Source organism: Erpetoichthys calabaricus, chromosome 3, assembly GCF_900747795.2.
Source record: "Erpetoichthys calabaricus chromosome 3, fErpCal1.3, whole genome shotgun sequence".
In the NCBI taxonomy this organism is placed as follows: domain Eukaryota; kingdom Metazoa; phylum Chordata; class Cladistia; order Polypteriformes; family Polypteridae; genus Erpetoichthys; species Erpetoichthys calabaricus.
The window spans coordinates 14,988,869-15,006,393 of NC_041396.2; the positions used below are offsets into that span (position 1 = coordinate 14,988,869).

The following is a 17,525-nucleotide window of genomic DNA, read 5'->3' on the forward strand; positions in this document are numbered from 1 at the left end:
TTTTAATTTCAATATGAAAACAGATCTGGGTGGCACGGTAGCGCAGTGGGTAGTGCTGCTGCCTCGCAGTTAGGAGACCCGGGTTCGCTTCCCGGGTCCTCCCTGCGTGGAGTTTGCATGTTCTCCCTGTGTCTGCGTGGGTTTCCTCCCACAGTCCAAAGACATGCAGGTTAGGTGGATTGTTGATTCTAAATTGTCCCTGGTGTGTGTGTGTGTGCTCCCTGCAGTGGGCTGGCGCCCTGCCTAGGGTTTGTTTCCTGCCTTGCGCGCTGGGATTGGCTCTGGCAGACCGCCGCGACCCTTTAGTTAGGTTATAGCGGGTTGGATAATGGATGGATGGATGGATGAAAACAGATCTCTGTAAAGTGGTCTAAATTAATTAAAATATAAAACACAAAATAACTGATTTCTTAAGTATTCACCCACTTTAAGTTAGTAAAGTGCCTTGAGCATGGGAAAGGTGCTATCCATCCATCCATCCATTATCCAACCCGCTATATCCTAACTGCAGGGTCACAGGGGTCTGCTGGAGCCAATCCCAGCCAACACAGGGCGCAAGGCAGGAAACAAACCCCGGGCAGGGTGCCAGCCCACCGCAGGGCACACACATACATACACACACCAAGCACAATTTAGAATCGCCAACGCACCTAACCTGCATGTCTTTGGACTGTGGGAGGAAACCAGAGTACCCGGAGAAAACCCACGCAGACACGGGGAGAACATGCAAACTCCACGCAGGGAAGACCCAGGAAGTGAACCCGGGTCTCCTAACTGCGAGGTAGCAGCGCTACCCACTGCGCCACCGTGCCACCCAACCAGAAATCAGAGAGTGTCAAATCAGGGGAGTGTGGAGGAAATGTCAATGGTCCACCATGACCTATCCAACCCTAACCCTAACCCTAACCCTATTATTATTATTATTATTATTAAGGCCATTGCCCCCTGCTCTCTTCGCTTGCCAACCCCCTGGGTCTGCACTCCACACTAGCCTCTTTGTGGTTCTGCCGCTCGTATATGGGGAAGCATATGTACAATTTAAACAGATTGTTATTTTCATGGGAATTGTTACATATGCATTAATGCAACGTTTAACTGCCCCTGATTGAATTTCATTTCTTTATTTCTATTAAATAAAATGACTTTTTTGAATGTTTAGCTCTGAGATTTGTTAATTGTCTTTGCAAAAGCTATTCTAACAGGAAACAATGTTTTAATACGAATGGAATATCAAAGATCTCCTTTGGTGTCTAATGTTATCCCCTGAAGATGTACTACGTTACGTTTCTCGGATACATCCTTCTTTCAACAGTAATTCTTGTGTTGGAAGACCGGATGGTCTTAACGGTTATAGATATTCTTTGTGATATTGAAAGTTGATGTTTTCATCTTCCGCACCATCACCACCAACTGTTTCAGCAGAGTCTATTGATACGCACTTGCAATTTGCTGTGTAAACGACCGACATTTTTGCCGTTAATTCGTTTGACTTCCTCGTTTCTCGGTGCTAGAGGACCATGGTCTTGTTTGAAAATGTTTGAGAGCAGGGCGTGACTTGAAAAAATCTCAAAGCAAACGTCTTGTCTCGTGGGACTTGAAAAAATCTCTCTTCCAAAAAGTCTTGTCGCGTCAAAGGATTTTTTTTATATAATAGAGAGAGATTTAGTAGACGGCAGCCATGACGGTCTTGATTTTATGTCTGCGGCTCTATGTCTGCTGTGCACATCTCCACTCTGCCCTTTACCCCATTTCTTCCCTGTCAAACTGCTTGCCAGACTCTGTCAGGTGTCATGGTGGCCGTGAATGAACAGTCTTTCTCAAGTCCTGTCACAGATTCTCTATTGGACTGTGATCTGGACCCTGACTCGGCCACTTCAGATCATTCACATTGTTGTTTTGAAGCCATTCCTTTGTAGCTTTGGCTTTCTGTTTGGGCTCATTGTCTTGATGGACAACAAACCTTCCAAGGCGCAGGTTTCTTGTGGACCCGTTCAGGATTTCCTCATATTTTGCCACATTCATTTTAGACTCAAAATCCTTCTGGGGACTGCTGAAGAGAAGTATCTGCACACCCTGATGCTGTCATCACCATGTTTGACTGTAAGAGATGGTTTCTTTGTGATAATGTGCAGCGTCTGATGGCCAAAATGCTCCTTTTTGGTCTCGTCAGACTATAGAACCTTCTTTCAGCTGACACCAGAGTCTCCCATGTGTCTTCTGTTGAGATGTCCCACATGTTTTTGCTCTTTGCCACTCTCCCAAAAAGCTCTGACTGGTGAAGCACCTGGGCAACAGTTGTTGTCTGCATGGTCTCTCCAATGTCATCCACTTTAGCTTGTCACTCCTTTAGAGTTTTCAAAGGTCTATTGGTGGCCTCTTTGTCAATTTTTGGGAACGACCTGCTGTAACCGATTTACAGTTCTGTCATACTCTTTCCATTTCTTAATGACTGTGTGGAAACTTGCCCGGACACAGACAGGCGGACACCATAGGTTTACCACCACACACGCCTTTATTATACATTACTCCTATTTACAATTCAGACAGTTCACAACCCAGTGCCCCAGCACCAATTACCCTCAACGTCCAGCTTTACAAAATGCCTCTCTTCACCGCCTCCACTCCTGTCCTCCAGGCTTCGTCCTCTTCCACCCGACTCCAGCTCTCGAATGGAGAGAGGCGACCCCTTTAATCCTCACCCGGACATGTTCCAGGTGCCTCCCAACGAGCCTCTGCCAGCACTCCCCAGTGTGGGGGAAGTGCCGGCTGTGCACCTGGAAGCACTCCGGGTGTCCCTGGTCTTTGTCCCCCCAGTGCTGAGGGCCAGGGCTCTTCAGGCATCTGAGCGCCCCCTGGCGGTGACCACAGGCCCCTATAGGGTTGAGCTTCCATGCTCCTTTCCTGTGGTCCCCTTAGCCACCAGGGCAGTTGCCCCCTCGTAGTCCGGAGGAGGCGTAATCCCTCCTTTGGTCCTTCCGGGCGTCCCGGCTGGGTACTGCCCCCAGCCACTTGCCACAACTGATATTACTGGTGTCACACACAAGCAAGTGGGAGGCAGCTAAAGGGCCTGAATAATAGTAGTTCCATGCCAGACAAGGGGGTGGCAAGCTGCACTGACTTTCTCTCTCAATCCTCTGCAGACCATCCATGGGAAATCCCACTAGGTCTCGGCGCCATTGATGACATCACTTCCGGCAGCAGAACTATTGATGATGTCACTTCCAGTCCCCGAAGACATTACTTCCAGTTCCGGTGCTATTGATGACATCACATCCGGTCCCAATGACACCACTTCTGGATCAGGTCCTGATGATGTCACATCCTCCCCTGGCCTTTAAAGCTGCCATATTCTCACACTCATGTCAGTTCTGTTTTGGACTCAAACCTGTGAACAACTCCACCAAAATTACCCATTTGCAGCCAGGGCATAATATACGGGTGGCTGTCCCAAACCTTTTGGATGTCTGTGGACTGTTATTGTGTTATTGTGACACTGTTGTTGTGGACTGTTAATAACACATTATTGTGTTATTGTGGATATTCACTGACTTGGACATTTTCTTGTCTCCATTGCCTAATTTGTGCTATTCATGGAGTTGCTTCTTGTGTTCATTTACCTTCATTGTGTAGGTCATCCCTCCACGCTGACTCCAAACAAGCTGGCCTTTCCACATTCAGGTGCATTACAATCAATAGAAACCCCAGCAAGGTAACATCCATTGATCTCATTTTGTGGCTTCTGTGGTTTGTGACAACAAAAGAGATCTGGAAATAATCAATTTATCACATATTCCTCATAATATTTTTCGGGAGGTAAGGATGTGTTTTCAATTTGCTTGTGTGAGTCAAAACAAAACCAACCACATGGTACGAAACATTTGCTGTGATTTGGTCTTTCAAAAAGAAGTCACTCCCATGCGAAAGAAGACAAACGCTGAGGTGGCGTTCGCAGATAGCCTTCTTTTAAAATGGCTGAAACTCGTAACATTCTTCAAAAATGACATGTACTGTATAAATTATTTTACATTGTGTGTGTAATGGCAAAATGCGGATCAATACGTATTTGGTAAGTTTCCATTGCTTATTTTCCAGTGGTGTCCCATGTCCCATTTGCCTCCATTGTAAAGCACCATTGTAGGCAAGAGATTTTTTTACATTTCTAGAAATTGCTTAACCTTACAATACAATTTAAGGTAGTGATGGGCAATTTGTGAACGGTTTGTTCTTTTTGAACAACTCTTTTCAGTGAATCGTATGAACCGATTCGTCAGCACATACAAATCAATTCAGTGGAGTTCATTGGGAGTGCTAAAGCGCATGCATGTCCTTCCTGCGTGATGTCGTCACGTTTCTGTTAAGTGGTTTAAAGTGCATGTGCAAGAACCAATTCAAGTCTTGACTCACTTGATTCGTGAAAGAGTCACTACCTGAGAATAAGTCTAACGATTCTCATTCATTTAATACCCAAATGAATCACGATTCGCATGAACTTGTGATTCTGTAATGGAACGTCTTATTTTAATTATTGTGGGCTGAAGGGGGCGCTCCAGCCCCCCTACCCCAATACAGACAGACGCAAGGTACAAGTCTAGCACAACACATTCTTTTTTATTACGTGGGAAATGCTTCCAAACGTGTTTCCCACAGCACAGTACAGAAGCACAGGAATACACATAGTGACAAGAAGCACAGCACTTTGTCTTTCTTTCTGTGTCTCCTACTTCCTCTAGCAAGCTTCATCCCTCTTCCTCTTCAGAATGAAGGCTGCAGGATTCTTTTATGCTGCACCCAGGAGTACTTCCAGTGGCCCGTTAGCGTGGTCCGGAGATGAGGTGGAAGCCCGATGAAATAAGGCTCACTAGTCTTTTTAACTAGTTCCCCTTGGGATTAATAAAGTATCTATCTATCTATCTATCTATCTATCTATCTATCTATCTATCTATCTATCTATCTATCTATCTATCTATCTATCTATCTATCTATCTATCTATCTATCTATCTATCTATCTATCTATCTATCTATCTATCTTTCTATCTAGTCCCTGTAGCACCCCTTGGCGGCACCCATGGGACTCAACAGGGCTGAGCCGCAGAACTCCGTCACCCATGAAGCTTTATGGGAATCAGTGGCACTGTAGCAACCCAGGGGGACTGTTAGTGATCTAGTGATACCCTGTGCATGCTCTCTCCCCCAATCCTTCCAGTTCATAGGCGTCCCAGCAGGGTAAGAACCTAGCCGTCCACTACATTATACAACTTAAATGTGTTATCATTCTTTGTGAATGGAAACAGGAGAATGGCATATGAATCACTAGTCGTCCCCTGCGGCTTTGCCTGCGTAGTAGTGAAACAGGACAGTGAGGAGGATCCTACTTGGATCCCCACTCCTGATGTCACGCTTCACCCTCCACTTGGCCCGCAGCCTCTGTTTCGGATTAGTGTGAATATATCACTTATGCAAGCGAACTGTGATACTTGGCGCAATGAGAGAAGTCGCAAAATCAACTGGAATGTTCCAGCAAATTATAGAAAAAAAAATGATCTGAATCCATTAAGTAGTTCTCTTGTGTAACACAGACAGATACACACAAACATATACTGTATATCAAAATAATGTAAGAATTATTAAAGCATATATTTGTGATGTGATCAGAGGGGACTCTAACCCCCATGGACTTTCCATTTACGGCAGACTGTAAATGAAACAAATGCATGAAATGAATCAAAAGAATCGATTCACTGAAATATGTAGCTCGAAAGAATTGAATCAGTAAAATAAACTGAAATTCCCATTACTAATTATATGTGGCAAATACATATATAGCATGTGTGGGAGGCTGCTAAAGGGCTCAAAAGAGTGTAATTCCATGCCGGACCAGGGGGTGGCAGAGTGCACTGATTCTTTCTTTTTTCCCTCTGCAGATCAACTACGGAAAATTCTGCCTGGACCCGATGATGTCACTTCGGGTTCCTATGGGGTGGGGGGTGGGGTGGGGTGGTTAGGGGTGGTGTTTGGGGGTGGGGGTGGGAGGTGTGTGGGGTGTTGATGACGTCACTTATGGTTCCTGCCCAGGTTGTGTCATTTCCCCTGTCCGACTTTAAAACCGCCATACTTTGTCCGTCACCTCAGTTCCGTTTTGGACTAAACTCTTTAAAGGTCTATTGCTCAAATCTTTGCATTTTTTATAGCCAATTCTCAAGTATACCGGGTGGCTGCCCCAGAACGTTTTGCAGCATTGCTTTTTGAGTTTGCATCATTTCACACATGTTTGGGAAAGAATAGCTTCAACTTGAAAAATACCAAAATTATCCATTGTCATCTAACTGCACCAATTTAAGTCAACAGGTTTTTACTTTAGACATTGCATGTGAAAAGACATCTGGGACAACTCCCCCAGCTATTTGCATTTGTATTTCCTTCTTCTTCTTCTTCTGCTTCTTCTTCTTCTTCTTTCAGTTGCTCCTGTTAGGGGTTGTCACAGCTGTGATGGGCAGCCGTGTCCCATACCCGGCCGGAACGCCCCTGCTGCATATGTTCCGGGGGAGCGACCATGGGCAACTCAATACCTCCCCCGGGACACTTGGTGGCAGCCTCCCTGGCCGACAGTGATTCCCCAACCTCCCACAGGGCTCCATGGGAGATGGAGTCCTCCACAGCCTGGTTGGGAGCTGGGGTGGCCACTAGGGGGTGCTGCCTGGATTCAACAGCCTGGCTGGACGAGTCTTCAGCCCCACCCAGGAGTGCAACTGGGACCAGGTAGTCAAGCACCTGGAACACTTCCGGGTGAGCTATAAAAGGAGCCAACCACCACCACTCCACGGCCAGAATCGGGAGGAAGAGGACAAGGTTGCCTGGGAGGAGTGGTGGTACCAAGGTGGAGAGTTGTGTGTCTTGTTTAAGTGCTTTGGGACCGAGCATTGCCTGTGGGGTTCACGGGGAAGGCGTGCCCCACAGGTGAAGAAAATAAAGAGCCTGTTGGATTTTACACATGCCTCTGTGTCAGTCTGTGCTGGGTCGGGCACTATATAGCACCGTTTACACGGCGGATCATCTTTTTCCATATCTTCCTGTCCTTGTCATCTTGCTCTGTCACCCCCATCACCTGCATGTCCTCTCTCATCACATCCATGACCCTTCTCTTAGGCCTTCCTCTGTTCCTCTTGCCTGGCAGCTCTTGTGTGTTGGTATATACCCATTGTACCACTCTGAAAGATCTTTGAGGTAGCCTTTGATGGTATAAACCCTTTCAGTCGCTTTCTGGTGTATCATTTTGTCAACCTCAGGCACTGAGCTGTTTTTTTGGGCATGTTCACCATTTTTAAGCTGAATTTTTGTTTTGGAACAAGCAAGGTAACCCTGGACGGATGTGTCATTCTGTGAGCAGAAGATCCTGCTGGACAGATCTCCATCTTCTGGACTTCCATCCATCCATCCATCCATTGTCTCCCGCTTATCCGAGGTCGGGTCGCGGGGGCAGCAGCTTGAGCAGAGATGCCCAGACTTCCCTCTCTCCGGCCACTTCTTCTAGCTCTTCCGGGAGAATCCCAAGGCGTTCCCAGGCCAGTCGAGAGACATAGTCCCTCCAACGTGCCCTGGGTCTTCCCCGGGGCCTCCTCCCGGTTAGACGTGCCCGGAACACCTCACCAGGGAGGCGTCCAGGAGGCATCCTGATCAGATGCCCGAGCCACCTCATCTGACTGCTCTCGATGCGGAGGAGCAGCGGCTCTACTCTGAGCCCCTCCCAGATGACTGAGCTTCTCACCCTATCTTTAAGGGAGAGCCCAGACACCCTGCGGAGGAAACTCATTTCAGCCGCTTGTATTCGCGATCTCGTTCTTTCGGTCACTACCCATAGCTCATGACCATAGGTGAGGGTAGGAACATAGATCGACCGGTAAATTGAGAGCTTTGCCTTTAGGCTCAGCTCCTTTTTCACCACGACAGACTGATGCAGAGCCCGCATTACTGCAGATGCTGCACAGATTCGCCTGTTGATCTCACGCTCCATTCTTCCCTCACTCGTGAACAAGACCCCGAGATACTTGAACTCCTCCACTTGGGGCAGGATCTCGCTACCAACCCTGAGTGGGCACTCCACTCTTTTCCGGCTGAGGACCATGGTCTCGGCTTTGGAGGTGCTGATTCTCATCCCAGCCGCTTCACACTCGGTTGCGAACCGATCCAGAGAGAGCTGAAGATCAAGGCCTGATGGAGCAAACAGGACAACATCATCTGCAAAAAGCAGTGACCCAATCCTGAGCCCACCAAACTGGACCCCCTCAATGCCCTGGCTGCACCTAGAAATTCTGTCCATAAAAGTTATGAACAGAATCGGTGATAAAGGGCAGCCCTGGCGGAGTCCAACTCTCACTGGAAATGGGTTCGACTTACTGCCGGCAATGAGGACCAAGCTCTGACACCGATCATACAGGGACCGAACAGCCCTTATCAAGGGGGCCGGTACCCCATACTCTCGGAGTACCCCCGACAGGATTCCCCGAGGGACACGGTCGAATGCCTTTTCCAAGTCCACAAAACACATGTAGACTGGTTGGGCAAACTCCCATGCACCCTCCAGGACCCTGCTAAGGGTGTAGAGCTGGTCCATTGTTCTGCGACCAGGACGAAAACCACACTGTTCCTCCTGAATCCGAGGCTCGACTATCCGACGGACCCTCCTCTCCAGGACCCCTGAATAGACTTTTCCAGGGAGGCAGAGGAGTGTGATCCCTCTGTAGTTGGAACACACCCTCCGATCCCCTTTATTAAAGAGGGGGACCACCACCCCGGTCTGCCAATCCAGAGGCACTGTCCCTGATGTCCATGCGATGTTGCAGAGGCGTGTCAACCAAGACAGTCCTACAACATCCAGAGCCTTGAGGAACTCCGGGCGTATCTCATCCACCCCCGGGGCCCTGCCACCAAGGAGTTTTTTGACCACCTCGGTGACCTCAGTCCCAGAGATGGGGGAGCCCACCTCCGAGTCCCCAGGCTCTGCTTCCTCATTGGAAGGCATGTTAATGAGATTGAGGAGGTCTTCGAAGTACTCCCCCCACCGACCCACAACGTCCCGAGTCGAGGTCAGCAGCGCACCATCCCCACCATATACAGTGTTGACACTGCACTGCTTCCCCTTCCTGAGACGCCGGATGGTGGACCAGAATCTCCTCAAAGCCGTCCGAAAGTCGTTCAACATGGCCTCCCCAAACTCCTCCCACGCCCGAGTTTTTGCCTCAGCAACCACCGAAGCCGCATTCCGCTTGGCCTGCTGGTACCTATCAGCTGCCTCCAGGGTCCCACAGGACAAAAGGGTCCTGTAGGACTCCTTGTTCAGCTTGACGGCATCCTTCACTGCCGGTGTCCACCAACGGGTTCGGGGATTGCCGCCACGACAGGCACCGACCACCTTACGGCCACAGCTCCAGTCAGCTGCCTCAACAATAGAGGCACGGAACATGGCCCATTCGGACTCAATGTCCCCCACCTCCCTCGGGACGTGGTCGAAGTTCTGCCGGAGGTGGGAGTTGAAGCTACTTCTGACAGGGGGCTCTGCCGGCAGAACTTCTTCTGGACTTATGTTTGAAAAACGCATCGTAGAAGCCCTAGGAGGCAACCAGTTTGTTTTTTTTTTTTTTTTGCATCTATGCAATAAAGCGCCTTTTTGTATAAAGTCTGAGGAAAATCCATTAAAAATTAAAGGTGGGTAGGGGGGGACCTGGCTGGCACTCCAACATTTATTCTCTCTGACTTATTGTTCCTCACTCAACCCCACCATGCAAATACGTTCAGTACAGTAAGTATTCAAACAATACCTGTTCTCTTTATTAAGTATTTATTTATTAACTACTTTTTATTTCATATGTACTAGCATTAAAATATAATTCTTAAAAGCCGTTAAATCTAACTCCTCTGTTTCTTTATCCTTTTTATTTCAGTTTATTGTAACCCAAAGAAAAAGGGTTTCCCCGATTCAGCATCAAGAAATAAAAACATTTCTATTTCTACTTTTAAAGGAGAGATAAAGTCAATTGTTAAAAACTGTAAAAGTGAATAAGGGGGTCCCATAGTTTTTTTTCTTACCTTTTTGCTTTTTCTTGCCATTTTTCTTTAATCTTTAATGTTCCTCTATCTGAAAAATGAATCAACACAAATCAATCAATCAATTGTATTGATTCACTTATTACCACATAAGGTAAACAAGTTTTTTTTATTATATAAAAGTAAATTTTATTTACACAGTAAAAATTCAAAGCACAAAACCAAATTGTCTTGTTCAAAGCCCACACCAATTACATTTTCACGCAGGAACGCATATCCTGTTCCATTACACAGTACTGTATAACAAAACATTCTTCTTGAAAAACATTCATGTTTCCATATTTTCTTTTCATAACTAAAATCATCATCTATGTGGAGACCTGAACGAGGAACTTTCTCAAAGTCACCAATGAAGCTCACCTTACCGGATATTTTTAATTAAAAAGTGACTCGTATACTTGGCGACATCTAGTGGACGAGAAGTAGAACTGCATCAATGAGAAATTACAGAGCCATGAATTTGCAAGGGAAACCCTGAACAATTTTTTAAAAGTTTTTGGAAGAGAGATTGGGAGCTAAGGGATAGCCATTAAACCTGTAAGTCCGAACAGAATTGTCGTGTGTTGTTATCATTCCGTAGATAGATATCTGGATATGTGAAACAAGATTCTCTGATCTGACAAAGCCAAGAGTATTTGAGTGATCCAACCAGAGCCCGGAACTGAACCTAATCAAACATCTCTGGAGAGACCTGAAAATAGCTTTTGTAGAAGAATAATTTTAGGGTAAATGCATAAAGGGTTAATAAATGTCAGAAACCTTCTCAGGCACACCAGATGAAGGTCAAGTGAACAACAAAATGTACACTGAAATATAAGAATTGGTTTAGGAAAGATACTGAGATGGTCAAGTAAAGAATGTTCCAGAAGAAAGGCTGATGTAATATACAAAATGTACTGAAGGATGACTAAGAAATCAGCAGATGTCCTATAAACAACGAGAATGGACAATTTTTATATGCACATAAATTTCAAGGGTGGTAGCGCAGCTCAAAAGTATAAGAAGAACCAGAATATAATATAATAGACTTTTATTTTATATAAATCCTTTGGGTGTAAACCAATGAACCAACCAGAGTAAAAGGTATGTAATGATTGACAATGGATGTTAAAATGATCCTCTATGCTTTGTTTCTCTGACCATTCTGACCAGACTAGAAACAGACGGTTCCTTCCAAGGCATTTTGCTGAGGAGTCATTAAAAGATCCAGTGAACAGCTTTTCTCCTGCCTGATAACTGATTTGTCCTGTTAGAGGATAAGTCCATCCATCCATCCATTATCCAACCTGCTATATCCTAATTACATGGTCACGGGGGTCTGCTGGAGCCAATACCAGCCAACGCAGGGCGCAAGGCAGGAAACAAAAGGCAGGGCACCAGCTCACTGCAGGGCACACACACACACACACACACACTAGGGACAATTTAGAATCGCCAATGCACATAACCTGCATGTCTTTGGACTGTGGGAGGAAACCCACGCAGACACAGGGAGAACATGCAAACTCCATGCAGCGAATCCGGGTCTCCTAACTGCGAGGCAGCAGTGCGACCCACTGCGCCACCATGCCGCCCATTAGAGGATAAGTTTCTTTCTTTAATAAGATGTTAAATTTCGACCACACTGTCCACAGGTGATCTCCATCCAACTTGATAGATCTCAAGAGGACCTGCAGAGCAGAAGGACAGAAAATCCTAAATAAATAAATTATTACTAGGGGGCTCTGCCCTCTACTCGCTTTGCTTGCCAACCCCTGGGTGGGCACTACACGCTAGCCACGTCGCGGATCTACCGCTCACGTATGGGGAAGTGGATGTACAATTTAAACAGATTGTTATTTTCATGAGAATTGCTAAATATGCATAATAGAACTAACTATTTTACATTACAGTGAGAGATTAACCATAGTATAAAATAGTAAAACGCGATAAATTGAAAGAAAATTATGTTTCATGTTGCGTTAGAGGTATTCGTTGTGTTATACTATATGTTTTCGTTATGTTTGGCTTTGAAATTAACACGCAAATACTTTTTAATCATCAAAACTTAAAAACTTCAGTAAAAACAATATTTGGAATTAACTTTTCGTCAGTATTGCATTGAATTATGATTCCGTGTTTGGACTTTCATCGTGACAACGCAACGTATAACTGCCCGTGAGTGAATTTCGTTTCTTTCTTTCTAATAAATAAACCGACTTTTTCAAATGTTTGTCTCTGTGATTTGTTAATTGTTTTTGCAAAAGCTATTCTAATGGGAAACTGTAAAGGTTTTAATACGAATGGCATATCACGATCTCCTTTGGTGTCTAATGTTATACCCTGAAGATGTACTACATTACCTTTCTTGTCGCCTGTTAAAATTTTACTTGTCAGAATTGTTCGACCAATTTTCATCCATCCATCCATTGTCTCCCGCTTATTCGAGGTCGGGTCGCGGGGGGCAGCAGCTTGAGCAGAGATGCCCAGACTTCCCTCTCCCCGGCCACTTCTTCTAGCTCTTCCGGGAGAATCCCAAGGCGTTCCCAGGCCAGTCGAGAGACATAGTCCCTCCAGCATGTCCTGGGTCTTCCCCGGGGCCTCCTCCCGGTTGGACGTGCCCGGAACACCTCACCAGGGAGGCGTCCAGGAGGCATCCTGATCAGATGCCCGAGCCACCTCATCTGACTCCTCTCGATGCGGAGGAGCAGCGGCTCTACTCTGAGCCCCTCCCGGATGACTGAGCTTCTCACCCTATCTTTAAGGGAAAGCCCAGACACCCTGCGGAGGAAACTCATTTCAGCCGCTTGTATTCGCGATCTCGTTCTTTCGGTCACTACCCATAGCTCATGACCATAGGTGAGGGTAGGAACATAGATCGACTGGTAAATTGAGAGCTTCGCCTTGCGGCTCAGCTCCTTTTTGACCACGACAGACCGATGCAATGCCCACATCACTGTAGATGCTGCACCGATCCGCCTGTCGATCTCACGCTCCATTCTTCCCTCACTCGTGAACAAGACCCCGAGATACTTGAACTCCTCCACTTGGGGCAGGATCTCGCTACCAACCCTGAGAGGGCACTCCACCCTTTTCCGGCTGAGGACCATGGTCTCGGATTTGGAGGTGCTGATTCTCATCCCAGCCGCTTCACACTCAGCTGCGAACCGATCCAGAGAGAGCTGAAGATCACGGCCTGATGAAGCAAACAGGACAACATCATCTGCAAAAAGCAGTGACCCAATCCTGAGCCCACCAAACTGGACCCTCTCAACACCCTGGCTGCGCCTAGAAATTCTGTCCATAAAAGATATGAACAGAATCGGTGACAAAGGGCAGCCCTGGCGGAGTCCAACTCTCACTGGAAACGAGGGCCAAGGAGGTCGGGTGCAGTGTGAGTTGGGTGGTGGCCGAAGGCGGGGACCTTGGCGGTCTGATCCTCGGCTACAGAAACTGGCTCGACCAATTTTGAATATAACTAATCTTGTCCTATTGCATAGCCCATCACTCAAACATAAATTACGATACATCCTTCTTTCTACAGTAATTCGGCCGCTAGAAGACTAGACGGTGTTAATGGTTGTAGATATTCTTCGTGATATTGTAAGTTGATGTTTTCATCTTCCGCACCATCACCACCAACTGTTTCAGCGTAGTCTATTGATACGCATTTAACCAATTTGCTGCGTAACGGATCGACAGTTTTCACGTTAATTCATTTGACTTCATCGTTTCTCTGTGCTAGGATTGCCCGTGTACTCATTTCTTCTCGGAACAAAAATTACAAGCTCCCTAAGGAGCTCAGTAGGAAAAGAGTTTGTGATGCGTCATCTGTTGGAATGACAAATGCAATGCATTTACTACATCCATTGCAAAACGCATTCCAATAGATGGTGACTGCAAAATTTAAAGTTGAGGTCTTTGTTGATTACTTAAATTTCAGCCCGTCTTAGACGGACAGCACAGCTAGTAAGTTTTAAGTCTTCATTTTGGTAACTTAGTGTTTGTTTTCAAAGTTAAATTTCACCAGTTGGTGACCACTGTTGCTTAATGCATGAATAATTGGTGTTATTCAGATTATTCAGATCAGGTCAGGTCAGGTTGGGGGGCATGCACTGGTACAGGGTGTTGTTACACCCACCACATGACAAAACGGCTTGGAAAACCCCCAGGCAGACACGCAGCCCAGTACCACCCCCAGGAAATGATCACCTATCTGCCGCTGCCAGGTGTTACGTTGGCATCCCCTTGACCAACAGTGAGGGTCCTGTGAGCCAGGTCACTCTCGGTCAATCGCACCACATGGCTGTAGTGCCGTAACGGACGCTCCCTCACAATGCAGGTAATCTGCCTCATTTGGGACTTCCTGAGCAACATAAAGTCAAACCAACGGTACTCAAGGATTCTCCAAAGAGACACACATGAAGGAATCCAGTCTTCGTCTCAGGTCAATGGATAGCGTCCATGAATCGCAATCATATAGCAAGACAGGAAGCGCCAGGACTGTAAACCTTCGTCTTTTTGCAGAGATATCGGGACCGCAACACACCCCTTTCCAGCGACCTCATTTTTAATTTAAAAGTTACTCGTATACTTGGCGACATCTAGTGGTCGAAAAGGAGAACTGCATCAATAATACATTACAAGCCATGGATTTGAAACGCGGTGGCGCAGTGGTAGCGCTGCTGCCTCGCAGTTAAAAGACCCGGGTTCGCTTCCCGGGTCCTCCCTGCGTGGAGTTTGCATGTTCCCCGTGTCTGCGTGGGTTTCCTCCCACAGTCCAAAGACATGCAGGTTAGGTGGTTTGGAGATTCTAAATTGGCCCTAGTGTGTACTTGGTGTGTGAGTGTGTTTGTATGTGTCCTGCAGTGAGATGGCACCCTGCCCGAGATTGGTTCCTGCCTTGTGCCCTGTGTTGGCACCAGCAGACCCCCATGACCCTGTGTACGGATTCAGCGGGTTGGAAAATGGATGGATGGATTTGAAACGATGTGCGGCACGGTGGCACAGTGGGTAGCGCTGGAGTTTGCATGTTCTCCCCATGTCTGCGTGGGTTTACTCCGAGTACTCCAGTTCCCTTCCACAGTCCAAAGACATGCAGGTTAGGAGCATTGGTGGTTCTAAATTGTCCCTAGTGTGTGCTTGGTGTGTGTGTGTGTGTATGCCCTGCGGTGGGCTGGCACCCTGCCTGGGGTTTGTTTCCTGCTTTGCGCCCTGTGTTGGCTTGGATTGGCTCCAGCAAATCCCCGTGACCCTGTAGTTAGGATATAGAGGGTTGGATGATGGATGGATTTGAAACGGAAACCCTGACAATTTTGTAAAAGTTTCGGATGAGAGATTGTGAGCTAATGCTCTCCTAAACTGTCTGCTGACTTCTAGTAAGTTCTAACTCTTCATTTTGGTAAATTTGTGTGTGTGTTTTCAAAGATAAATTTCACATTGTGGTGATCAGTGTTGCTAAATGCAGGAATAACTGGTGTTTTATTTACACTCTCATTATTGTTCAAATAAATGAGATCCAGACCGGTGTTATCACGTGTTGTTTTTTTTGTTTCTGGGTGGCACAGCCTCACTGCTCAGTATATAAAATATTTTGCATACATGTACTGTACAAATACTTTTGAAGTTGTTCTGCCTGACAGACACCATTCCCTGGTGGTCTGAGCTTTCTCATGGACTAAACGAACCACATAGCTGGGCTGCACAGAATAATTTGTGCATGCTTTTTTAAAAGACTGGTGCCCCATCCACGGTTTCTTTGCAGTGTCCTGTGCTATCTTGATAGGCTCCATCCACCCGCGATTCTGCATTGGAATGATGAATGGACACCACAGAGTTACTTAACTCAGTCTGTTGTAGCAACATCTCTCTGTTATAAAAGGAAATCCTGGAATGAGACATTTTCTGAGAGATGATTTCAAGTCCCGCGAGATGAGACTTTTGCCTTAACATTTTTTCAAGTCCCGCCCTCCTCTCAACCATTTTCAGCCACGCCCACGGCCCTCTCACCTCTCATTGGTGTGAATGCTTTTGTCAGACACACTTCCTGCTCTCTTAGCTCTTATAAATTTTTACGTTTTCCTCACTTTAAGTTCCCAATAAAAGAAGACTTATTATGTCCAAATCTTATTGAAGAATTTCATCCAGAAGGGTTATCAACATAAGAAATGAGTACACGAGCAATCCTAGCACAGAGAAACGATGAAGTTAAACAAATTATCGTGAAAATTAATCGGTTTAATAAATCGGTTAAATACGTAATGTAAGTACAAGAAAGGTAATGAAGTACAGAGGATAACATTAGACAACAAAGGAGATCTTGATATGCCATTTGTATTAAAATGTTTGCAGTTTCCCATTAGAATAGCTTTTGCTATGACAATTAACAAATCACAGGAAAAACGTTTGGAAAAGTCATTTTATTTATTAGAAAGAAAGAAACGATATTCACTCATGGGCAGTTATACGTTGCGTTGTTGCATGTTCTCCGTGTCTGAGTGGGTTTCCTCCAGGTGCTCCAGTTTCTGCCCACTGTCCACAGAAATGCAGGTTAGCTGAACTGGAGATTGTAAATTGGCCCTAGTGTGTGTCGGGTGTGTGTGTTTGCCTTGTATTGGACAGGCGTCTCGTTCAGAGTTTGTTCCTGCCTTGCACCCTATGCTAGCTGGAATAGGCTCCACACCCAAATCCAACCTATATATCAAAACAACAGCCCTGGTCTGGATTAAGCAGGATTAAAAAAAATCATGACATATTTTATAATTTTATTATACTGCATACTATTTAAGCCTTTTAATACAATGATTTTATTGATATTTATCCTCTTGATCCCCTCGAGGTTGCTGGATATCATGGCCGGCCTGTGCACTGGTACTGTGAGTGCTGTGCAGAGTGGAGGCAGGACCTCTGTGTTTTTCCCAGTTGATTCTGGGGTCCGTCAGGGGTGCGTATTGCTCTTACTCTGGTCAATGCTTGTATGGACTGGGTGTTGGGTAAGGTCGTGGGGTCCATCGGCTGTGGGGCATCTGTTGGTGAAGAAAGATTCACTGATCTTGACTTTGCTGACGATGCTGTGATCTTCACAGAGTCAATGGAGGCTCTGATTGGGGCTCTCGAGAGACTGAGCGAGGAGTCCGAGTGTCTGGGCTTGCAAGTGTCCTGATAAAAACCAAGATCCAGGTCTTTAATGACATCTTGGGCACGGCCATCAGCAGTGTGTCTGTCTGTGAAGAGAGTGTCGACCTCGCCGAGAGGTTTACTTACCTTAGCAGTGACATTCATGTCTCTGGTGACTCTTCCTATGAAGTCAGCAAACGGATTGGGAGAGCATGGGGGGGTCATGAGGTCGCTGGAAAGGGGTGTGTGGTGGTCCTGATATCTCTGCAAAAGGACAAAGTTCCAAGTCTTTAGAGTCCTATTGCTTCCTGTCTTGCTATATGGCTGTGAG

General features: G+C 46.2%; 1 protein-coding gene across 2 annotated transcripts in view; it reads left to right on the forward strand.

Annotated features, from left to right (window-relative positions):
* clic5a (chloride intracellular channel 5a) overlaps nucleotides 1–17,525 on the forward strand; it is a 1,193,419-nt gene that overhangs the window by 749,703 nt on the left and 426,191 nt on the right. The gene's annotated exons all lie outside the window — the stretch shown is intronic.